This window comes from Balaenoptera musculus, chromosome 12 (assembly GCF_009873245.2).
Source record: "Balaenoptera musculus isolate JJ_BM4_2016_0621 chromosome 12, mBalMus1.pri.v3, whole genome shotgun sequence".
NCBI classification, from domain to species: domain Eukaryota; kingdom Metazoa; phylum Chordata; class Mammalia; order Artiodactyla; family Balaenopteridae; genus Balaenoptera; species Balaenoptera musculus.
In genome coordinates, this window is record NC_045796.1 from 38,978,502 (window position 1) to 39,001,371 (window position 22,870).

Genomic DNA, 22,870 nt, shown 5'->3' on the forward strand with positions numbered 1-22,870 from the left:
TTCCTGAAATTTATTTAACTGTCTAAGGAGCCTATTTTGCCTGTTTTCCCAAAGCACAGAGTACCTCATCCTGTTCTTCATCCTGAATTCCTTTCAGGGTATACTGTAGGTCAGGGACTGCAGGGGGTAATGACTTAATCCTTGTAGAACTAGCTAGATGGTAGGCAATATTCTTTGTCTTACAGCATTTTACAAGGTATGTTGAAGGATCCTCCAGTTGACTTCAACTTTGCTTCCTCTATCTGTTGTGGCAGGTCTCCTCCTCGTGGTTTAGATGGTTACGTAACCATTCAAAAGCCCCACTCCTAATATAGAACCCTCCTTGCTATGTAAATAATTCTAGAATTTGTAGTCAAGCTATGCACTGCAATTGATTTCCCCTAGAGACAACTTGGCATCCAGAAGGATTTTTCAAATGTCCACATTCTTCACTCATCTCCAGGGAATCCTAGTGAGTAAACTTTTCTCAATCTCTTTACAAAATAACTAACCATCGAACATGTTGTCTTAGAAAAGTCAGAGTGTTTTCCAATATTTTGAATAGACCGTTTACATTGCAGAAATCCAATGATAAAGAAACAGTGAACTAGAGACCCACAATGTGGTGTGATTTAAAATTTTAATACTTTTTCTGATTTATGTCAAAATACATTGCGTGTCAAAAGACCAGCTTCTGGATTGTGTTACTTTTATCATGATGAAAAATGCCATTAAATGAGTCATTGAAAATTAAGTAATGAAATGATTTGACATATGAAAGAAAATTTTAAAACAGTAGTTTTTCTTCTAGCTGTCACAACTCATTTAGATACCAGTTGTCTGCAATTCCAAATCTCTGAGTTGAAATGTCAGCAAATGGCTGCCTGTGGTGGGGAAAATGTCTCTAAGTTGAATATGAATATTAATTGCCAGAGCTGTATCAAGAAAGACTTATGATTGGTTTATTCTTTTATTAGAATTAAAACTATGCACAGACATTGGAGAACTTGGCAGAAATAAAGTCCCAAATTCAAATCATCCCCAAGAATATTTTAAGTGTGATACTACTCTGAAAAATTTTTCCTTGCCCAAATGTTACATGACATATGCTCCATAAAGTTTCCCAGTACACTCCTTGAGACATCAGTATGTCGGGGAGAAGGGGGAAAAGCTAGAAGAGAAATACTCATTTCTTCAAATTGCCCTGCCTTTGTCACTATGTCACAGTCTTATTATCTCAGACACAGGCTATTATGTGTTTAAAATGGCATATTTGGGGCATAGTGTTTGTAGAAGAAAACTACTGTAGTGTTTGAGAATGTGGTCTTGACACATTTTGACAAGCTCTTTTGTAACTATTATGGGCTACTAAGATACCCAAAGGATAAGCCTTTGAGACAGAGGTACTTGAATTTCTTACAATAAAAAACACTACAGCTCTATTAGTTAAATAAAGATATGGAAAGTATTACACATATACACAAAAAGGGATAAATATTCCTTCATAAGCTTTTTAAAAATAATAAAATAGGAAAAATATGAGATTATAGAAATGGAGGCTAAGCTAGTTTTAGAAGTTTTCATATTTTATGATATAAATTAATTGAATACCTAGATGAAAATAGTTTGCTATTATTTTCAAGCATAGAAAAGCATTTGAGATAATCATACTTATTTTTTATTGTGAAATGAGTGATTAATATATATAAACTACATAATGTTGGATTTTCATAGTATGCATTTAAATCTTTTATCAGATGATTACAATTCCAAGCTGGCTGTCAAGGGCATTATTTCACATTGGAAAAAATAATCCCTTTTCAGAAACAAACATTTCACATTTACAAGGGAAATAGAATATTCTTTAGTACTAACGTTTCCTCCTCCTATCTTACCCTAGCTCCAGAAAGCAGTAAATTTTATTAGCTACCAATAGTTCAAGATAAAAGAAAACTGTCTCTGTTGCTTTGTCTCTCTCTTTCTCTGTGTAGCACCCCAGGGTCTTACACCAGACCTACCCTCCAAAACATAAGACCATTAGAGAGTTTTGCCTAAATCCTTTCTTCCTTGACACAAGGATAATTGGAGGTTCGAATATACTGGAAGGTCAGTTGGGATATGGTTGTAGTGGGTTGAAAGATGGCCTCCCATGGATGTCAGATCCTAGTCACTGGAACCTGTGACTGTTTCCTTATATGGTAACGTGCTTTTGCAGATAGGATTAAATTAAGGAATTTGAGATAAGTAATTATGGATTATCCAGCTAGGCCCTAAATGCAATCACATGTTTCCTAAAAGTGACGCAGGGGGAGATTGACACATACATGGAAGGAAAGGTGAAATGCAGATGGAGGCAGTGAATGGAGTGATATAACCGTAAGTCAGAGAATGTGGGCCTCCACCAGCAGCTGGAAGAGCCTCCAGAAGGGGCCTGCCCTGCCAACATTTGTTTTGGTTTAGTGGAATTGATTTGGGACTATTATCCTCCAGAATGGTGAAAGAATAAATTTCTGTGGTTTCAGGTTACCGAGTTTGTGGCCATTTGTTACTGCAATCTCAGGAAACTAATATACTTGCCATCTATCAAAATATGATATAATAAATATATCATGAGCTCATATTTTACTAATCAAATTTCTGAAAGCAATCTACTGTTATTCAGAATTTTTTTTTTCAGAATTTTTTTTTTGAACCTCTTTGCCAGTAAGATAGAGAAATGAACAAGAAAATAGAATATTACATGATTAAAATGTACCAAAATGTGATTCCTTTAGAATGTTACATTAGCGGCTTAGGAATAGCCATCTCAAAATAAAGTCAGACTACTACTAGAGTCTACTATAAAATTACATAAATATCATATCATCCAGACCAATTTAACTTATCATTCATCATAAGTTCTTGGATTACATAGAAAAAAAAAAGCTTTATCTTTTCATAGCATAAAATATATGTATTCAAGGTTGTAATTTTAGACATAATCTTCAAAACAGTAAGAAATAGTATAATTTATCTCCTCCAATATATATTCTCAAAAAGTTATCTGAAATAAATCGGATTTCCAAATAATTTTTAAAAATAACTTTATAGTTTCTTTAAAAGAGATCTGGCAGAAAGATAATGAGAATTTTATTTATAAATGTACAAAAATTTAAAAACATATTTATAGAGTATACATCACTTTTTGAAAGATGTTACACAAAATAATATTTGGTGAGGTAAGTTGATAATAATTATTAAAATACTTAAAGAAAAAAATATCAGTTACAGTAGAATTGTGAAACTGAATAAATAACACTAGAATAAAATTCCATTCAGCTTTTATCAAACCTAATCTTAAGTAGTTTTAAGAATTTTGGATATAAATCTTTGCTTTGGCTCAGGCCATGTTTTAATATATTGAAGAAGATTTGATTGATATGAAATGATGGGGTGAGAAAAAAAATACAAAAATTCATTATCATACCAGAATATTTACTGCATTCACAAATACAGAGACTTCAAAATAAAGCACTACTAAATAGGATTAATTGGTTTATTACAAGAATAATTATACATGGACAAAATATTTTGCTAGAAATTCTCAGATGATTTCATTCTAAATGAGAAAAAAATGTTAAGAAATCAATGACAGTTAAAAACCATAAATATACAACTTGGGGGAAAAAGAAACAGTTAAAAAATGAAAGGAATAATCACTGTAATTATTCTTCAAGAAAATATCAACTAAAACAACATCTCTTCTCATTTATCCTAGCAGGTTAGCTGTAATTTTTGTCTTTTAATTGCAAAGACTCAGTGACAGCAAGTGTGTCATGAGATAAGCTCTCTCATACTCTACTTATGGGAATATCACTTAGAACAACATATTGGGAAAGTTATTTGGCAATAGTGCTTAAGAATAATAAAATATTTATATCCTTTGACCCAATAATTCTAGAAATCTCTCCTAAGAGAATAATTTAAAATGCAGATGCTTTTTGCTCAGACATTCATCACAGCATTATTTGAAATATTTGAACTTTGGAAATAGTTTTATGTGTTCTAAAACAGGGAGATAGGTATAGTATATTACATTCTTTTTTTTTTTTTTTCTTTTTTTGGTAGTTGTTGGGTGTGGTGTATGAATTAAAATTTGCATTTGGTAGAACAAAATGAATAGTTGGGGTAAAGATATGGATATTACCAAAAGAGAAATCAATGTATTAACAGCAGAAAGAGTCCATAAATGTACTATAGGAATTAGCTAAGAGAATAAGTCACTAAAATATGTGGTTGGTTAAAGAAAGGCCCCCTTCCTAATAGGTTCACTTCCTAATTCCCAGAACCTGTGGAAGTTACCTTTATGGCAAAAGGTTCTTTGCAGATGTGATTAAGGATCTTGAGGTGGGGGATTATCTTGGATTATGCAGAAGGACCAATCTAATCACAGAGGTCATTATAAGAGGGATGTGAAAGGAGTCACAGAGAAGAAGATACAGGATAACAGAAAAAATGTTTAGAATGATGTGCTTTGGAGATGGAGGAGGACCCCAAGTCCAGGAAAAAAGACAGCCATTAAAAACTGATAAAGGCAAGGAAACAAATTCTCCTCTCAAAACTTCTGGAAGAAAGCAGCTCTACTGACTTCTTGACTTTAACCCCTAAGAACTGATTTTGGAATTCTGTCTCCCAGAACTGTAGAAAAATAATTTTTGTTGTTTTAAGCCTCCAAGTTTGTAGTAATTTGTTAGAGGAATAATAGGAAACTAATACAACATATACCCAAGCATGTCAGTGAAGTCTTAAATATGAAGATTTCTACTCTTCTAACCAACTGTCCTCTCACACAGGAATATCTTGGGATAACTGAGTATGTGTAAAATTAATATTTGTGCAAGAATTCATTGGAGAGATCATCAGTATTCTGTTTACAAAATATGTGTAATAATGTCTTAGAAAGTCAGGAAGCAGTAGGAAGGGTGAGGGATATCTTGTATAGAAGTCTTTGGGGAACCTCTGAGAATGTGAATAAGCTAAGTCTAGTAGCATAAAGTACTCTTGTAGGCTCTCTGGATTAGGTACTGAATAAATAACTGCTTAAAGTGTATAAATATTTTCATTACTTTCATGAACCCTCAAATAGCCTAGAAAGCGCCTAGAAACTAAACAATTCATTAATTGGACTGTTTACAAATCCATGAAAAATATGATTATCAGGTAATTATATAAATCATTATTCTACTTTATTAAATCATTATTAACATTAAGTGAAAATGCAAGAGACAAAATTATATGTACAAATGATCTCAACGAAATTATAAACATGTATAGATGAAAGACTAAATGGAAAATGTAACAGTAATTCTCTCTGAGGATTGAGATTATCAGTGACCTGCTTTGCTCCCTAATTTTATACTATTTCTCAAATTATCTAAAATTAGTATGAGTTTTAAGAGTCAGAAATTTTGATTCAGTAAAGCATTTAATAAATAATTTAGTTTTATTTGTGCTGCAAATTTCTATATATATACTTGCTTTACAATTAATATTTATATTGAGACTGAAGATAATTACAGAATTTATTTTATTAAACAATTTCCATGAAATCAACTTTATAGCCACAAGCAATGGACATGTTAGTAGTCCATATCTAAAGAAAGTTGAGATCACAGGCATCTGAAAAGAAAGTATACAGCAAAATTTTAATAATTAAAATGTACTAAATTCCTGTGTGCCAGATGGGAGAGTCTAAGTATTTCATATAGTCAGTTGTTTAATCCTCAGGACAATCCTATGACTGTCAACTACCCTCATTTAGCAAATGAGGAAATTGAGGGGCAGAGAGGTTAAGTAATTTATTGAGGGTTTATACAGCACATTAATGATAGAGTCAGGATTCAAACTCTGGCAGTGTAACCGTAGAGACGCATTTTAACTGCCCTTACCTCTTAACTCTAAAATCTTTGCAAGTACAATTTAGAGCAAAAATTTAGAAAAATATTTTTTTTTCAATTATGAAATTTTATGATGTACATTAATTTTTGGTGCTTTTGTTTGCATATAAAGTATATAAGAATTGTACAAGAGTTGGTTTTGTTCTTGTCAATAATAAATTATATAAATCCTATATACATGTTTTATATGTACATACATACAAACATACACATAATACATTTATTGTATCTGCTTTTGGCTATTGGTCATCATTTCATAGCAGATATCATAAAAATATTCTGCATGCACAAATATTCTGCAGAGGTAGAAATATCCTGCAAGCTCCACCTGTTTTGTGAACTAATTCTGTACATGAGTGTGTCCCTGGGGCAGCCTTACCCATGCAGTGCAAATCAGTTTCTCAGCCCAAGAATTTTTTTTTTTTTTTGCATTTTAGAATAGCTTTATCTTAAAAATGTGCCTTTGGACCCAGCTGAGGTCCCATAATAGATAAGACACAGAAGGAGCTGGAAATGCACTTGAGGCTCTGCCCCTGGATCATCATAGCTGGAGGGTGGTTCTTGGTTCTGACTCCTCTGTCTTGATGGATTTTCCAGTCTGTGTGGGCTTCATTGGCCCCTAGACAACGGAGATGCTTCACTCTGTGTCTTTGATCTTGAGAATATTCTCTGCATGGCTGATTTGCTGGTTCTGAGCTAAGCTAAAGCAAAAGCAATCTTTTTTTTTTTTAATTTTATTTATTTATTTTTATACAACAGGCTCTTATTAGTTATCTCTTTTATAGATATTGGTGTATATATGTCAATCCCAGTCTCCCAGCTCATCCCACCACCCGCCCCCCTGCCTCCCCCCCTTGGTGTCCATAGGTTTGTTCTCTACATCTGTGTCTCTATTTCTGCCTTGCAAACCGGTTCATCTGTACCATTTTTCTAGATTCCACATATATGCGTTAATATACGATATTTGTTTTTCTCTTTCTGACTTACTTCACTCTGTATGACAGTCTCTAGGTCCATCCACGTCTCTACAAATGACCCAATTTCGTTCCTTTTTATGGCTGAGTAATATTCCATTGTATATACGTACCACCTCTTCTTTATCCATTCGTCTGTCAATGGACATTTAGGTTGCTTCCATGACCTTGCTATTGTAAATAGTGCTGAAGTGAGCATCGGGGTGCATGTGTCTTTTTGAATTATGGTCTTCTCTGGGTATATGCCCAGTAGTGGGATTGATGGATCATATGGTAATTCTACTGTTAGTTTTTTAAGGAACCTCCATACCGTTCTCCTTAGTGGCTGTATCAATTTACATTCCCACCAACAGTGCAAGAGGACCTAAGAATTTGAGATTGGAACTCAGTATACATGAGAATTTAAAATCTAAGAACATGTCGGGCCATTTGAGGCTACTGTACTTAGAAAAGCAGATACCGTCAATATGCTGGCAGAGAAAGAATCAAGAGGTGGGTGTGCAGAGAACCAGAGATCAGAGGCTTTTGGGAAGCAGATGGGCTGAGAGTTCTGCACTCCCAATTCCTCCAAACTTGCCCTCTCCCTCCATCTTAAACAGACCTCTGCTTTCTACTCTAGACTCTCAGAAAGTGACTTAAAATCTTTCGGATAAATACCGCTCTTTCAAGCTGTGTGGGGTTCTCGTTGCTTGCATCTAAATGATCCCAGATTGAAACAATTATATTTTGGATAAGAAATGTTTATTTTAAAGAACTATAAAAAGAATTTGAAATAATTCTGTCTTGTCAGCAATCTTGAGAATTCTACATTCTGTTTTAAACTGTTATAACAAAAAATTAAATAATATGTCTAAAGATACCTTAGAGGGGTTTTCTGTTGGCTAGTTCTTATTAAGGAAAGTCACAGGTATATGTTTTGTTTTTAGTACATTTTAACATGTATATAACAGATAATGAATGGTATTTTCACCCATTTTTTTGAGAGGGGGTGGATTTAGAAGTGCTTTCATTGATGTTATTTTTGAGTGTAATGAAAGGTTTTGTGTCATAAGGGAAAACTGATTTAAAAGATAGATTTTTTTTAGACCTAAGGTTATTTGAGAAGTAGTTTAATACATTTTTATGTACTATATATAAACCTTATTATAGAGGTATAACATTTAGGAGTTAAAATTGAAAGAATTTATTTGCTTTATAATGTCCTCTGTAGTTTTCACATCAGAAAATTACATTCATATAGAAAATTAGGAAAATATTAGAAATAAAATGAAAGTCATATACATCCCATTCACAGGGAGATGTGTTTATTTTAAATAATTATTATTTTAGTTATTTAATGTATTTCCCATCAGCCTTTATTCCTAAGTAAATGTGTAATCTATTTAATAAATACTGGTAGTGTAGAAATTGTTTTAATCATGCTTTTTTTTCACTTAATATAATTGTGAATGTTTTCTCATATTATTATTTTTTCCTGTACCACATATGTTATTAAAAGTTCTTAAAGATTCAATTCTACAAATGCATATAGTTTTGAACATTTATCTGGTCCAAAACTGGTATTAATGCTACAATTAACATCACTATATATGAAGAACCATCAACATAAGATACTTTGCTTTTAACTGCTTCCACTGTAATTTTTGTTGTTGTTGTTGTTTTGGCAAGTTTTGTTTTGCTAAAAATTGGGAATGTGTATATCAGAATCCTTTGTCTTATATCATCTAATCCTAGGAAAATTCATACCTATTTTAGACCACTGTAATGTTTAATATTTTCCTGAAAATCATGCCATAATGAACATTTGCAAAATTTGGCATGGGTTTCTATTTATTTTTATATTTAAAAATATGTTTATTCCCTTACCAGTAAGTGTCAAATGCTGTCATCTGGTACAGTTTGTGGTAGGCTTTAAGATCCTACTGACTAGATACCCTAATGTTTGCAACGTAAAAAGATAAGATTAACCATAGTCTACAATTAAAATGAATCTTTTATAAGTATCATATTACTTTAAAAATAGGCTAAAACATATGGAAAATCACAACGCATCTAATCCATTCAGTTGCATTTTATACATGAAACATTGGGACTGTGTACGATAACAAAATAAACTATTGCACGTGAAAAATTAAATTGATATTAGAACCCTAGTGCCTAAGTTTGGCTTACCTCTTCTTTTTTGTTTCTTGGAAAAGATGGTTCAATCAGATAAGTTTTATCGTGTGGCTATAAACTGAATGTCTTGAGTTTAATTGATAGTCTTATGGACTATCAAAGGGAAAGTTGCATGAGGAAAATTGGAGAGAATCTGAGAGGTCCCTAACATACCTTTATATTTTAAATAATTTAATTAGTATTTGATGATAATAGACAATCTATAGGACATTCAATACTGGGAATGAATTAAGTTACCTATACTACCATTGAGTACTTTGATCAGGAAAGTATTCAATGGCACTTGTTGGAAGTGCTATGGTATTGGCAAGTGGTACATTTACTTTTAAACCTGGAATTCAAAAATGGAAACGAATGTTCTACTAAAACAAAGATTGTTAAATGATTTACCCATACTACCAGGCATGCTAAATTATTGATCATAGGTTGCTCAGGCTAGAAAAAAAGAGCTGTAGCATCGCATATCCATTTTTGTTAAGAAATAAAGCAAGTACCTAGCAATTCATAATGGACTGGAAAGAAGAAAATCTTTTCATGCACTTCAATTCATAATGATCCAGTATTTAAATAAATTGTGGTGAAAGACTATGATCTTAGCAACTGGCCTCAGAAGAGAATGATATCCAATTGTAAAACAAAAGGGGACTCAATGTTGATAATACACTGAAAATGACCAGCAAGCAAAGGCAAAGAAAAAGGACTAGGAGTCCAAATTGAACCAGAGTAGAGAACCCTGAAGCACTTTGGTTAACAGCTATCATCTAGTTATTAGTAAAGGAGAATAAAAGTTTATATCAGAATTCCATTAAAGAATATTTATGCTGATTTATAGATGCATAATTTTGTAAAATATTTATATACAGAATTATATGTGTGCATGTGTGTATACACACACATACGCAGCTCCGTAATTTCCTTTGCTAAAAAATGTAGAATGTATAAAGCCAGAGTTTTGTTTCACTCATTATCAAGACATTTATTTGTCATTTTCATAAAAACTGCAAGTTAAGGAAATATGCCAAACCTTTTTATATCTGAGAGTTGAGCTGCTTGAAACCCACCTTAGTGAGAAAATCAAGATTCCGATGTCCAGAGAAAGCAATACTTGTTAAGCTGCAAATTGTGAAGAGTGCTATATTATGGCAATTGACTCATTAACAAGAACTGTGAGTTCCATGAGAATGGTGAACATTCATTGTTTTTGATCATGCAATGGCCTTCTCCCTTTTTTCAGGAGCTGCATCCCCATATAATTTTGGGGTCTTTATTGTGAGCAGTCTGTGCCCTGTTCTTTTCAAGCATGGCGGACAACTAACCAAAGCTTGGACAAATGGCACCTGTGTTCTGGGACTTCAACTTTTGATTCGAGAGACATAAGCATATGAAAAAAACTCAGAGCACATTCATTCTAACCACAGTCAGAGTTCAGGAAGCTGACTTTCAATAGCACTGACATAAAGATGTTAGGGAGTTACTGTCAGAATTATAGATTTTATATCACTCTAATACTAAGCGTGCATTCAATGCCTGACCGTTAATTAGATAGCCTTCAGGAAAATGAACTATTCAAAGAAGAAAATAGTAACAACACAGAAAAATGGAGACATAATTAACAAATCCCTAGTTTCAAGGCATTTAAAAATGTTAAATATTTCCTGCCAATTGACATTTTAGTTCAAGAACACTGGAAAGACCCATTATGCAAGCAGATGTTCTGAGCTGGTAACTTTGTAAAAAGTTAATAGGTAAGAAGAGGAAATTTTACTCACTCAAATTGCTTGTTAACATTAATGGACAGATTCAAATAATTTTTGTATGATTCTTATAGTTTCAAGTGTCCCTTTTCTCTTCTAAAATAATTCCCCAATTTATCTATTATGTTAGCTAGCTATTTGTGGTGTCTTTAATACTTTGAAAACAATTTTTCTGCCTATTGTGGACTGCGAACAACAAAGTGGAGTCACTTATGTCAAAGGGATCAAAAATGAAGCTAGAAGGCCATTAGAGACATGAAGCCTACACACATCCACCAGTGGATGCAATATAAACTTTTGACCTGGTCATCCTCAGGCCATCTGGAACTCATTTTCTTTACTGCCTAGAAACTGCAGCTTAGCAACCAGTCTGCTACTGACAAGTGACAGTATGCCTGCCAGCACCAACTGTTGTTCTGTAAATGTACCCTCCTATGTAATTTCTCCAGAATGTTTTTGTCTGTTAACAGTCTTTATAAACCTCTGTCATTTTCTACACCCTTCAGAGCATATTTGAGTTGGTTTTTGAATGGTCCCTCCTTAATTGCAATTCTTAAGACCCCAAATAAATTCTTTTTTCTTATTAGCAGTTTTCTGTATTTTTAGTTGACAATACATGGTGTCAGAAGTGGGATACAAAGCAACCTGTGTAGTCTCTGCCTCCCCCCCAACCCTGCCTCCAACCTCTGGCAACTCCACGGATTCAAGTAAGGTATCTACAATAATCCATTGTTCCCTATCATTTCCTTGGTGGTCCCAGATTGTGGAATGGACCCTCTGTCTTGGTAGAGGTTCTACTTTATTTGGGTGTCCTCTGTGCTGGCTTCTGTTTTTGGAACTTTGTTTCCCATTTTGGCCTGGTGATTAATTACTCTTGGAAAAAGGAAAGTTCACTCTCTAAGGGTAGGGCTGTGGAGCAGCCTCCTTCTGGAACTCCTACTGGTTTTACGTATAAGAACTATGGGCCCCTGTTCTACGAGTATTTGTCTCACTGGACTGTAGTATCCAGAATGATTTACAATTAAATTGGCCAAGTTAGGCCTCCTTGAAATTCCTTAATTAGTTTATCTGCACAGACAATTATAAAAAAGTGTAAAATGAAGCAGCCTGAATGGGAAGCTTATTTCAGTTGGCATTTTGAGCACTCAAAACAAGTTGCAATTCCAAAATTGCTTCCCTCCAGGATATTAATTCCAAATTATCTGAGGCTAATTCTGAATTGTCTCAGTGACTGACTAAACTAAAAGAAACTTCTAAATGTTCTCCTAATGCTCCCCTGCTGCTACTTTCTACTCCTGCCAGTGCTGCACCTGCCTTGCTCCTCTAAGCCCCTTCCCCCTCTGACCTACTCTTGCCAGACTTCCCTTTTATAACTCCTATCCAGATGATTCTGAAGCCAGTCTAGACCCTCCTGCCCTAACCAAGCCAGTCTACAGCCCTAACCAGAGTCACCAACTTGTTTCTTACATTGCCTGGACTAAAGCTGAACTCCAATGCAATTGCTAAGGACTTCCTAAGTCCCAAGGAAGATCCAGTGGGTTTTTGCACAGGAATTCCTTCTTATGGTTTGGGCTTATGAGCCAGGATTTTCTGATCTTTATCAATATTAGTAGGGAAGGTCTTGCTAAAAAATGGATTTTGTTAGGTGGTGGGGATGAACCAAATATTTTTACCTGTAAGGGACAAACTGCTATGCGTGAGCCTCTAAATTAACAAAACAGCTTCATGATAAAATTTCCGAGGGCTTCTCTCAAATTATTGACTGAAAAAAATCCAAAAGTTATTCACAAACCTGATGAATCCGTCTTTATTATAATACAATTGAGAAAGGCTTTAAACACTATTCTGGCATAGATAAAATTAATGATAAAACCTCAACACTTTTAAATTCTGCCCTTGAAGGTTTATAGGAAGACCTTGGACAACAAATTAGAAAATTATGCCTTAATTGGGCCACCATGCAACCTCATGATTTAGTAAACTATGTTGAACTGCTCTCCTACACTTGATCTTAGCCAAAAGGCCAAGAAGCGATTGAACTGCTCTCCTGAGCTATTCAGAAAGATACAAAAAAGAAAGCTGAAAAAGCTTGAAATGCTCAAGTTCAGGCAACCCAAATAATGCATTTACAACTACAACTTTCTGCTAAATCAAACCCTCATTGTCCCCAAAATAAATGACAAATAAAGGAGGTTTGCAATTACTGTAAAAGTCTCAGCCAATGGAAAAAAGACTGTTTTAAACTCAAACAATTACTGGAAAATCAATAGCCTAAAAATGACAGACATTCTCACAAGTTCCTACCTGGCTGTTCTCAACAATAGGGCTTCTCCCAGGACAAGGGGGAGTTTCCCCATGCTCCTAACAAATTCTTTGGGAGAAATTGACTTAACCGTTGGGAATGAGGTTACTAAGACCTTAGTAAATACAGGGGCCACCTTGTCAGTTCTTAACCCCATCAACCTGTCTGTTCCCCTTCCTTGGAATACCGAAACTGTGAAAATGGTGGCAGTATCTAACAAACCAATGACTGTTTTCAAGTCTCTTCGAGTCCCTTTTCAATTAGAGACTATTGAAGGGACTCATCCATTCCTCTTAGTCCCTTCTGTCTCCATCCACCTATTGGAGAGAGATTTCTTAGAGGCTCATAAAGCCTACATTTCCTTCTTTCAAAAGGGGGAAATATTTTTACATATTGAAGGAGACCCCGATTCTCACAATTCTCCGGGAGACTCATCTATTAAAATTCCAGTTTTCTTAGTCTCTATGGCTGATTCTAACCCTCTCTTAGATACCATCCTTGATGATCTGGTCTAAGAATGCTATTGACATTGGTTGCATTTACTCTGTAACACCCATAAAGATTCAGGTAGATGAAAGAAAGCCTCTGCTAAATATTCACCAGTATCCCATGAATGCAGAAGCTATTCAAGGATTCAAACCCATAATTAAAGAATATATTAAACAAGGTTTGATTGTTCCACGTACAAGCTGTTTTACCACTCTCATCCTCTCTTAAGTTTGTTCAGGACTTAAGAGCCATTAACACAGTTATACCCTGATGCTCAGTTGTGTCAAATCCTCATATCCTACTTTCAGCCATACCTCCAAAGAGCACAACCTTTACAGTGATAGACCTCCATAGTGCCTTCTTTAGCATCCCTGTTGACCCTGAGAGTCAATACTTGTTTGCCTTTACCTGGGAAAACCAACAATTCACTTGGACTGTTATATCTCAAGGCTACACTGAAAGCCCAACTTATTTTTTGCAAGTTTTAAAGGCTGATACTGCTGATGTCACCATCCCTCAAAAATCTTCTCTTTTATAATATGTGGATGATCTTCTTCTCTGCTCTCCTTCAGAGGAAGCATCCTTGGAGGATAGCCTCCATTACCTCTGAGAACTAGCAAAAAAGGACAGAAGTTGTCAAAGAAAAACTCCACTTTTGTAAACGTAAAGTCAGATATTTAGGCCATTCAATTACTGAGCAAGATCTCCTTTTAGATCCAGATATGATTCAAAGTATTTGAACTTTTCCTTGCCCCAAAACCAAAAGATAACTCAGAGGTTTTTTAGGACTGGCAGGACACTGTAGAAACTGCATCTCCAATTTTTCTGCCATGGCTCAGTCCTTATACTCCCTCCTTATGGCTGATCAGACCAAACCTCTTATTTGGACAAAAGAAATCTAAGGAGCTTTTACCTTATTAAAGGCAGCCTTCATTACCCATCTGCCTTAGGTCACCCTAATAACTGCCCTTTTTTCTTGTTTGTCCATGAAAGAAAAGGAAATACCCTCAGTGTACTTACTCAGTGCCATGGGGGCCACCATAAACCTATAGGATATTACAGTCAACAAATAAACCCAGTAGCTAAAGGTCTTCTGTCTTGCATGAGAGCCATTGTGGCCACTGCCAATTTATTACAACATGTAGAAGAAATTGTAATGGGGTCTCCACTGACTATTTATGTACCTTATTGCATGGAAGTCTTGCTTAATTCTCACCATACTCAGCATCTTTCCACTAGCAGACTAACCTCCTGTGAATTCTTCTACTGTTTCCTTTTAATGTGACTATGCCCCACTGCAATACCCTGAATCCCACTACCCTTCTACACTCTCCAGCGGATGAAGCCCCTCATGGCTGATGCTGACTGACCAGCTCCTGATGATATGCAGGAGAAGCCTCTTGAAAACACTGAACTGATCTAGTTTACTGATGGTTCCTATTTAAAAGATAGTAGTCAAGACTATGGTACTGGAACAAAAACAGAAATATAGATCAATGGAACAAGATAGAAAGCCCAGAGATAAACCCACCCACATCTGGTCACCTTATATTTGACAAAGGAGGCAAGAATATACAATGGAGAAAAGACAGCCTCTTCAATAAGTGGTGCTGGGAACACTGGACAGCTACATGTAAAAGAATGAAATTAGAACACTTCCTAACACCATACACAAAAATAAACTCAAAATGGATTAAAAACCTAAATGTAAGGCCAGACACTGTAAAACTCTTAGAGGAAAACATAGGAAGAACACTCTTTGACATAAATCACAGCAAGATCTTTTTTGACCCACTTCCTAGAGTAATGGAAATAAAAATAAACAAATGGGACCTAATGAAACTTAAAAGTTTTGCACAGCAAAGGAAACCATAAACAAGATGAAAAGACAACCCTCAGAATGGGAGAAAATATTTTCAAATGAAACAATGGACAAAAGACTAATCTCCAATATATAGAAACAGCTTATGCAGCTCAATAAAAAAAAAAAAAAAACCCAATCAAAAAATGGACAGAAGACCTAAATAGCTATTTCTCCAAAGAAGGCATACAGATGGCCAAAAGTACATGAAAAGCTGCTCAACATCACTAATCATTAGAGAAATGCAAATCAAAACTACAATGAGGTATCACCTCACACTGATTAGAATGGGCATCATCAGAAAATCTACAAACAATAAATGCTGGAGAGGGTGTGGAGAAAAGGGAACCCTCTTGCACTGTTGGTAGGAATGTAAATTGATACAGCCACTATGGAGAACAGTATGGAGATTCCTCAAAAAACTAAAAATAGAATTACCATATTATCCAGCAATCCCACTCCTAGGTATATATCTGGGGAAAAACATGGTTCAAAAGGATACATGCATCCCAATGTTCACTGTAGCTCTGTTTAAAATAGCCAAGACATGGAAGCAACCTAAATGCCCATCAACAGACGAATGGATAAAGAAGATGTGGCACATATATACAAGGGAATATTACTCAGCCATAAAAAGGAACAAAATTGGGTCATTTGTAGAGATGTGAATGGACTTAGAGACTGTCATACAGAGTGAAGTAAGTCAGAAAGAGAAAAACAAATATCATATATTAACGCATATATGTGGAATCTAGAAAAATGGTATAGATGAACTGGTTTGCAAGGCAGTAATAAAGACACAGATATACAGAACAAATGTATGGACACCAAGCGGGGGAAGGGGAGGAAGGATGAATTAGGAGATTGGGATTGACATATATACACTAATATGTATAAAATAGATGACCAATGAGAACCTGCTGTATAGCACACAGGGAACTCTACTTCACTTCGCTGTACAATAGAAACTAACACAACATTGTGAAACAACTATAACCCAATTTAAAAAAAAGAAATAAATGAGAAAAAATGTGCATAAATGATTTACCAATTTGACTCCTATGAATTAAATTTCCAGTTTATTTCTTATTACTCACATCCTTTATAGGACTATCAATTCCTTTCTTCTTTGACACGACTTTGTTGAAGTTTCTTGTGCCTGTGTAACTTTTTATATAAATCAGAAAAACAGAGTTGAATGGAGAGAGACTTATCAGGAGTCAGAGATTCTCTACGACAAATAGTGGCATGGCCTTGTGCAAATGACTTCTTATATCTGGGCCTCTGAAATGACATCAAATAACAGTGCTACCTGCCTCTTTAAGACTATTTTGAAGGCCAACCTAAAGAATGTGTAGAAAAGCTTTGAAAAGAATAACGTACACAAATAAAATATTTTAAAAAATAAAAAATAAAAGATGAGTCTGGTTGCTGCTGAGCCAGCTATTCTATAGTATTTTTAACTGAAGTCACTGAGGCTGACACCACACCAGAAGCTACTTCTGCACAACATGTAGAACTTTATGCATTAATTTGAGTTTGATTTTTAGCAAAAGATAAAACTATTAATATATATACTGACAGCAGGTACAATTTTGGTGTTGCCCATGATTTTGGCATACTTTGGAAACAAAGAGGTTTTTACCTCCTGAGGACAGAAACTCACAACAGTTCTTATGTGGTAAGACTCTTAGATGCCATGCAACTGCCTAAATCCTTGGCAGTAATTAAAACTCATGGACAGTTTTAAAAATTAAAACTCAACAAACACGGAGGAAAGTAAAGGAAACCATTTGGCTGACACTGCTGCCAAAATAGCAGCCCTCCAAAAGTCCAAAACCATAACCTGTTTACCTGTAAATTCAGAACATGAATTAATTACTAAAATATTAGAAGCAAAAAACTCTCCATTTGGAAAGATTGAAAAAATTGGATCAAACAGAATTTTACACATGACTCCAAGAGAAACCTTTGGTTAGGACCAAATGGTAGACCTCTTCTCCCTAAATGTTTGTAAAAATTTATCCTAGAATATATTCATAATCTGATTCACTAGAACACTAATATGATCGTTCAATGGGGAAAACAATTTTTTTTCCAGTCAAAAGAACATAGTTTTATATTTTCACAAAAAATAAAACACCTCAACTTGGTTCCCAGTACAGAGAGAGCAACCATTGGAAACCATCTCTTAAAAGGGCTTGCCACATATACCAAAGTTGTCAAGTTTGTCCGAAACGTAACCCAGGAAAACCCATCCAACTTCCATGGGTTATTTTTCCTTACCCTCCAGACCTTTTGAGGTGTGACAAATGGGTTTTATCCAGTTGCCACCATCTCAGGGTTATAAATATGTATTGGTAATGATTTGTATGTTTTCTCATTGGATGGAAGATTTTCCTTGTCACAAAGCCATGGCCACAGCAGTAATTAAAGTCTTACTGGGAAAAGTTATTCCCACTTGAGGAATACCCTCTGAACTCCACAGTGAAAGAGGTTCCCATTTTACTGGACAAGTGATTCAATCAGTTTGTAAAATTTGGCCTTCTTTACAACATTTCCATGTGCCTACCATCTCCAGTCGTCAGGACTGGTGGAACACCCTAATGGAATTATAAAAGTTCAGTTAGCTAAATTTGTTGAGTCATTTAAGCAGTCTCGGCCTAGAGCACTGCCTTTAGTTTTACTTAACCTGAGATATATTCCCTTTGGGAAAATTAGGTTAACACCATTTGAAATCTTTACTGGCAGACCCATGAGATTAGATGAAGGTGTGTATGAACTTGTTAAAAGGAAACCTCTTACCCTACTATATGGAACTTATCAAGGCCTTAAAGTTAACTCACAGCTTATAGAGCAATCTTTCCACACTGTGCTCCTGGGAGATAAAGACATACAGCATCATGGTCTCCAACCTGGAGGCTATGTCTGTTGGAAATGACACCTTCATAAAGATGCCCTCCAACCTTGTTGGAAGGGACTTTACCAGGTATTGTTACCTAACTCTTGCACCACTAAATCAAGGGACCTTGACTCATAGATTCACGTTTTTCATTTAAAGAAGGTGCCACCTCCTACTTGGACTTCACAATCATCTAGAGACCTGAAACTAAAATTAACCAGACAAAAGCCAGGATAATGAAGCAGATGATATCTGTTGTGGGTAGCTTTCCCAAGATTTGGGACTAGGACTGTATAATCCTTCTTTTTATTTCCCTCTTTCCACATACCAATGCTTTTGATTCAAATGTTTTTCTCCTATGGGCACAGTCATATTCTAATTTTAAAAATGAATCCAACTGTTGAATTTGTGGACAATTGCTCTTGTTCAGTACTTCTGGGCTACCTTGGTTAATATCTCCGCTATAAGGATCCAACTGATGAGCTTTAGGATATTTCATTTTAGAGGAAAGAAATGCCAGTGGAACTTCAGAAACTGCAGCTATCACTTTGGAACCCACATGAATGGCCCATCAACCAAACCTTAAATGACTCTGGACATCGGTATTTGTTTTCTCTTAGGGTTACCAAGGTCCAATCTCAGGGAAGAACTAAACCAGAATTGAAAAATGTCACGTTTTATATTTTAGGGGGTACCATTCCCCAATATAAGGCAAGTTCACATGGTTAACTCTGGGTTATGGACATCTAAATACCAAAGCCCCTTTATGTTGGGAACAGTTTAACCATATAAAAATGAACTCATTGAATAATGCCTGACACCTTGGATGGGCACCACATGTTTCTTAATACATATTGCTGGAAAGACCAATATTATATGATGATGGTTTGGATATGAGATGTGGGAGAAAGAGAAGATTCAAAGATGACATGCTAAGTTTTTAGTGTGAGCAACTTGGTAATTGGTGTGCTATTTATTAAATTGGAAAAACTGAAGGAGGAATGGGGTTGGTGGTAAGGATTGAGAATTTGTTTTACATAGCTTAAGTTTGAGATGCTTTCTAAACATCTAAATAGGTTCAAGTGTTGGGAGAGTGAGAATAAAATAAATTGGTGCTAAAGATGTAAATTTGGGAGCTATCAGAAAATAGGTGGTATCTAAACCCTTAAGATTTGTTGACATCACGTAAGGAATAAGAAAAGAGAAGTTTAATCATTCAGCTCTGGATGCTTCCAAAATTCTCATTCAGATAGAGGTGATAGAGTGGGAAATTGATGCTAATAAGGTAGGAGCAAATCTAAAGATGTGTGGAGTTCTGGAATGCAAGTAAAAAAAGAATTTTGAGAAAGAATGATCAACATGTGTCAAACGCTGCAGAGGGATCAAGGAAAATGACTGAGAATTATTCATTGATACTTGGCAAGATGTAAATCATGAGTGTTTTCACAGGGAAAATTTTTATGGAGTGATGAGGATGAAACCTTATTGGAAGGAATTGAAAAAAGAGAATGAGAAGATAAGTCAGAATATTCAGCTCTTTGGAATTTTGCCAGCCTGTTAACTGCCTTCAACTTTACATTAACATTTACTTTATTCCTTACTTTACTTTCAGTCACCATATGATCACAGTTTCCAACCAGTTTTAATTAGCTTGCTATCTTGCTTTTTCATTTGAATACTCAAAAACCCCCAAATCTTGTCCAATATAACTACCATTTTTTATTTCTATATTCAGGCAGATGAGCCCTACTGAAGGAAGCCACAGACTTACATAGGCTGGTGCCTTGAAAAATTCATATCATCAATACCATCATTCTCCCTGTGTTCTTCTGGTTATTTTTCTCTCCTATTCCACACATGTATAATTTACTTGGTCTACACATATTCTTTCCTTTTATAATCCTCTCATGAGAAACAAGTGTCCCTTATAATTTATCTGTCTCAGTCTTACATAGCCATTCCTTCCACCTCAGTCATCTTGCCCCATTAATTATCTTTTGCCTATATCTTCAAAACCACTCTCCTCACTGGTTCTCTTCTATCAGCATTTAAATATTCTAAGTTACTTTCCAACATAAACGAAATATTTCACCATCTCTCTTTCTACTCCAATCTTTCACTTGCCTCACAACAATGGCTAAATTTCTTTAAAGTATTTTCTCCACTCATTATGGCCGTGTTCTGCCTCCCATTTCCTAGTCAGGTTTCTGGAATCACTTCCTGGAACCCACTTTCATTTTCACCACTCCATTAAAACGTTCTTGTGATTGTAACCAGCAACTTTACTAAATACCATGGGCACTTTGGAAACCTAATCTAATTTGAGATTTTCCCTACCACTTGACACTGTTGAATAGTTACTCTTAGTGAAATGTTCTCCTTCACTGGCTCTTGTAATTCACGCAGTTTGTTTTCCACCTATCTTTCTGGCTGCTCTAACTAGACATCATAACTGGCCCTTTCTCCTTCTAAAAAAAATATATATTACATATTGGTGTTTTTATAGGGTTCCACCTGAGTCTGCCTTCTTTTATCCCTTTGTTTACTATTGCTATATGACCTCATCAACTCCCATGACTTTTATTATCATTTCTACGCCAACTCACAAATGCATCTTCCCAGACATGTACGTCCAATAGCCCCCTTGGCTCCACTTGGCTGTTCCTCTGACAAATTAAGCTCAACAAGAACATTATCTTGTCCATTGAAACCTGCCTCTCCTCCAAGGTCCTCTGTCAGTTACTGAAGCCACGATGCGTCCAAATGCTTAGTAAGGAAAATTGGGTAAAAAATATTCCCATTGTTCATTCTCATGCCTATTCAACCAAGTCCTATTGATTCTATAACACCTTTAAATCTCCTGGTTTATCCAATTTCACCCATCCCCTGTGGATCTACCCCAGTTGAAGAATGCTGTTATCTCTCCCCTGGATTTCTTCAACAGCTCTCTAACTCAATTCCCGGCTTTCAGTCTCAACCCTTCCATTTATTTGTCATGCAAATATGATGCCATTACTCTGTGGTTCACTGTCTCATTTTTTTCTTTTTAAATGTCAAACCTCTTTGAGCTTTATATATTCAGTTTAATTGGGGGGAGGGGCTGGGATTGGCTTTTCCCCTTCATCTCTTATTCTTCCAGAATCTGGCTATATCTTACTTATCTTTGAAATATCAGCTAAGATGTCATGATTTCCTGGGTATTTCTCACTTCTCAAAATTTGAATTTATTCCCTTTGTAGCACGTATCATAGTGAGTTGCATGAGTTTCTTTAGGCTGTTTACAATGAAGTTATAGTGACATTAATATACATTTCTTGTTTCTGCCCAACACTTGTACCCATAGAAACTCTCCTGCTCATTCTTCTCTCATAAACGAGTCAGCGCATCAATCAGCAAATATTTTTTGGAAAACCCACTATGAGAACAGGCAATACTTGAAGCTCTAGGAGTAGAGAAGTGAAGAAGATGGAATGCCTACAGGATTATGAGACACTCAATAAGCACACAAACATGTGCATAATTTCAGGTACAGCTGAATGCTAAGAGCAGTCAAACAAGAAAATGAGAGGGTGTTATTTTAGTTTGGGGTATTGTGAATTGAGGCCTGAATGGTGAGGAGAGGGCAACCATACAATGATTTGGAGGAAGAGAATTCCAAGCCAAAAGAACACACTAGTATCTTGGCATGAGAACAAGGCAGGCATATTTGAAGGCAGAAAGGAAACTCTCGTGACAGCAGCATTAGTCATAGGGATAAAAAAGAGGAGTACAGAGAGGTATTCAGGCCATGTCATGCAGAGCCTTATAGTCAGGGAAAGAATTTGGACTTTATTCTGGTTGCAGTGAGAAACCATCGAAGGCTTTGGGCTGGACAGTGATCTAGTTTGATCCAGTTCATTAGTTTCTGTGGGGTAAGGGGACCCCCATGTTCTCACACACTAACCTCTCCCATGTAGTCAATGTGTGGGTAAAACTCTAAGTCTTTCTGAGCCTTCAAAATGAAACAGCTGCAAGACTTTGAATTTCTAATTGCCTCTCAAAAACGGACTCTTTTTTTTGTTATATGTTAATGGACTCCTGCCCTCTAGGAGTGAATGTGGGGTAATGGCACAGGGAACCTCACAGGTTTCACCAGTGTTAGTCTAGTGCTTCTTCACAGGCCCTCATCTCTTTGAAGCTGGAACTGTGACTTGTTCACCGTTTTATCCCCAGGCCTAGCACAATACCTGAATAGGACTCAACTACTCTTTGCTGAAGGAAGGAGAATCTGTGGAAGTAGAACGGTGGGAAATTTTAATGTCTCTCCATAGGACTCTTGGATCTTCATGGTGGTTCATATTTGTATGCCCCAGTGACCATCACCCATTTCCTGGAAAGAGAGGTCACAGCTCATTACAGTCTCCCAACATTCAGGACAAATTACCATATCTCCTTGGAAGATTTGAGCTTTCATTTTCTGAACCAGAACTAGGTAACTACTTGCTTTTGTTTGTAT

The 22,870-nt window shown here is 35.7% G+C and overlaps 1 pseudogene; it reads right to left on the minus strand.

Moving 5' to 3' along the window:
- Positions 1-12,704: 12,704 nt before the first annotated feature.
- On the minus strand, positions 12,705-12,856 carry LOC118905540 (annotated as a pseudogene).
- Between the last annotated feature and the right edge of the window lie 10,014 nt (positions 12,857-22,870).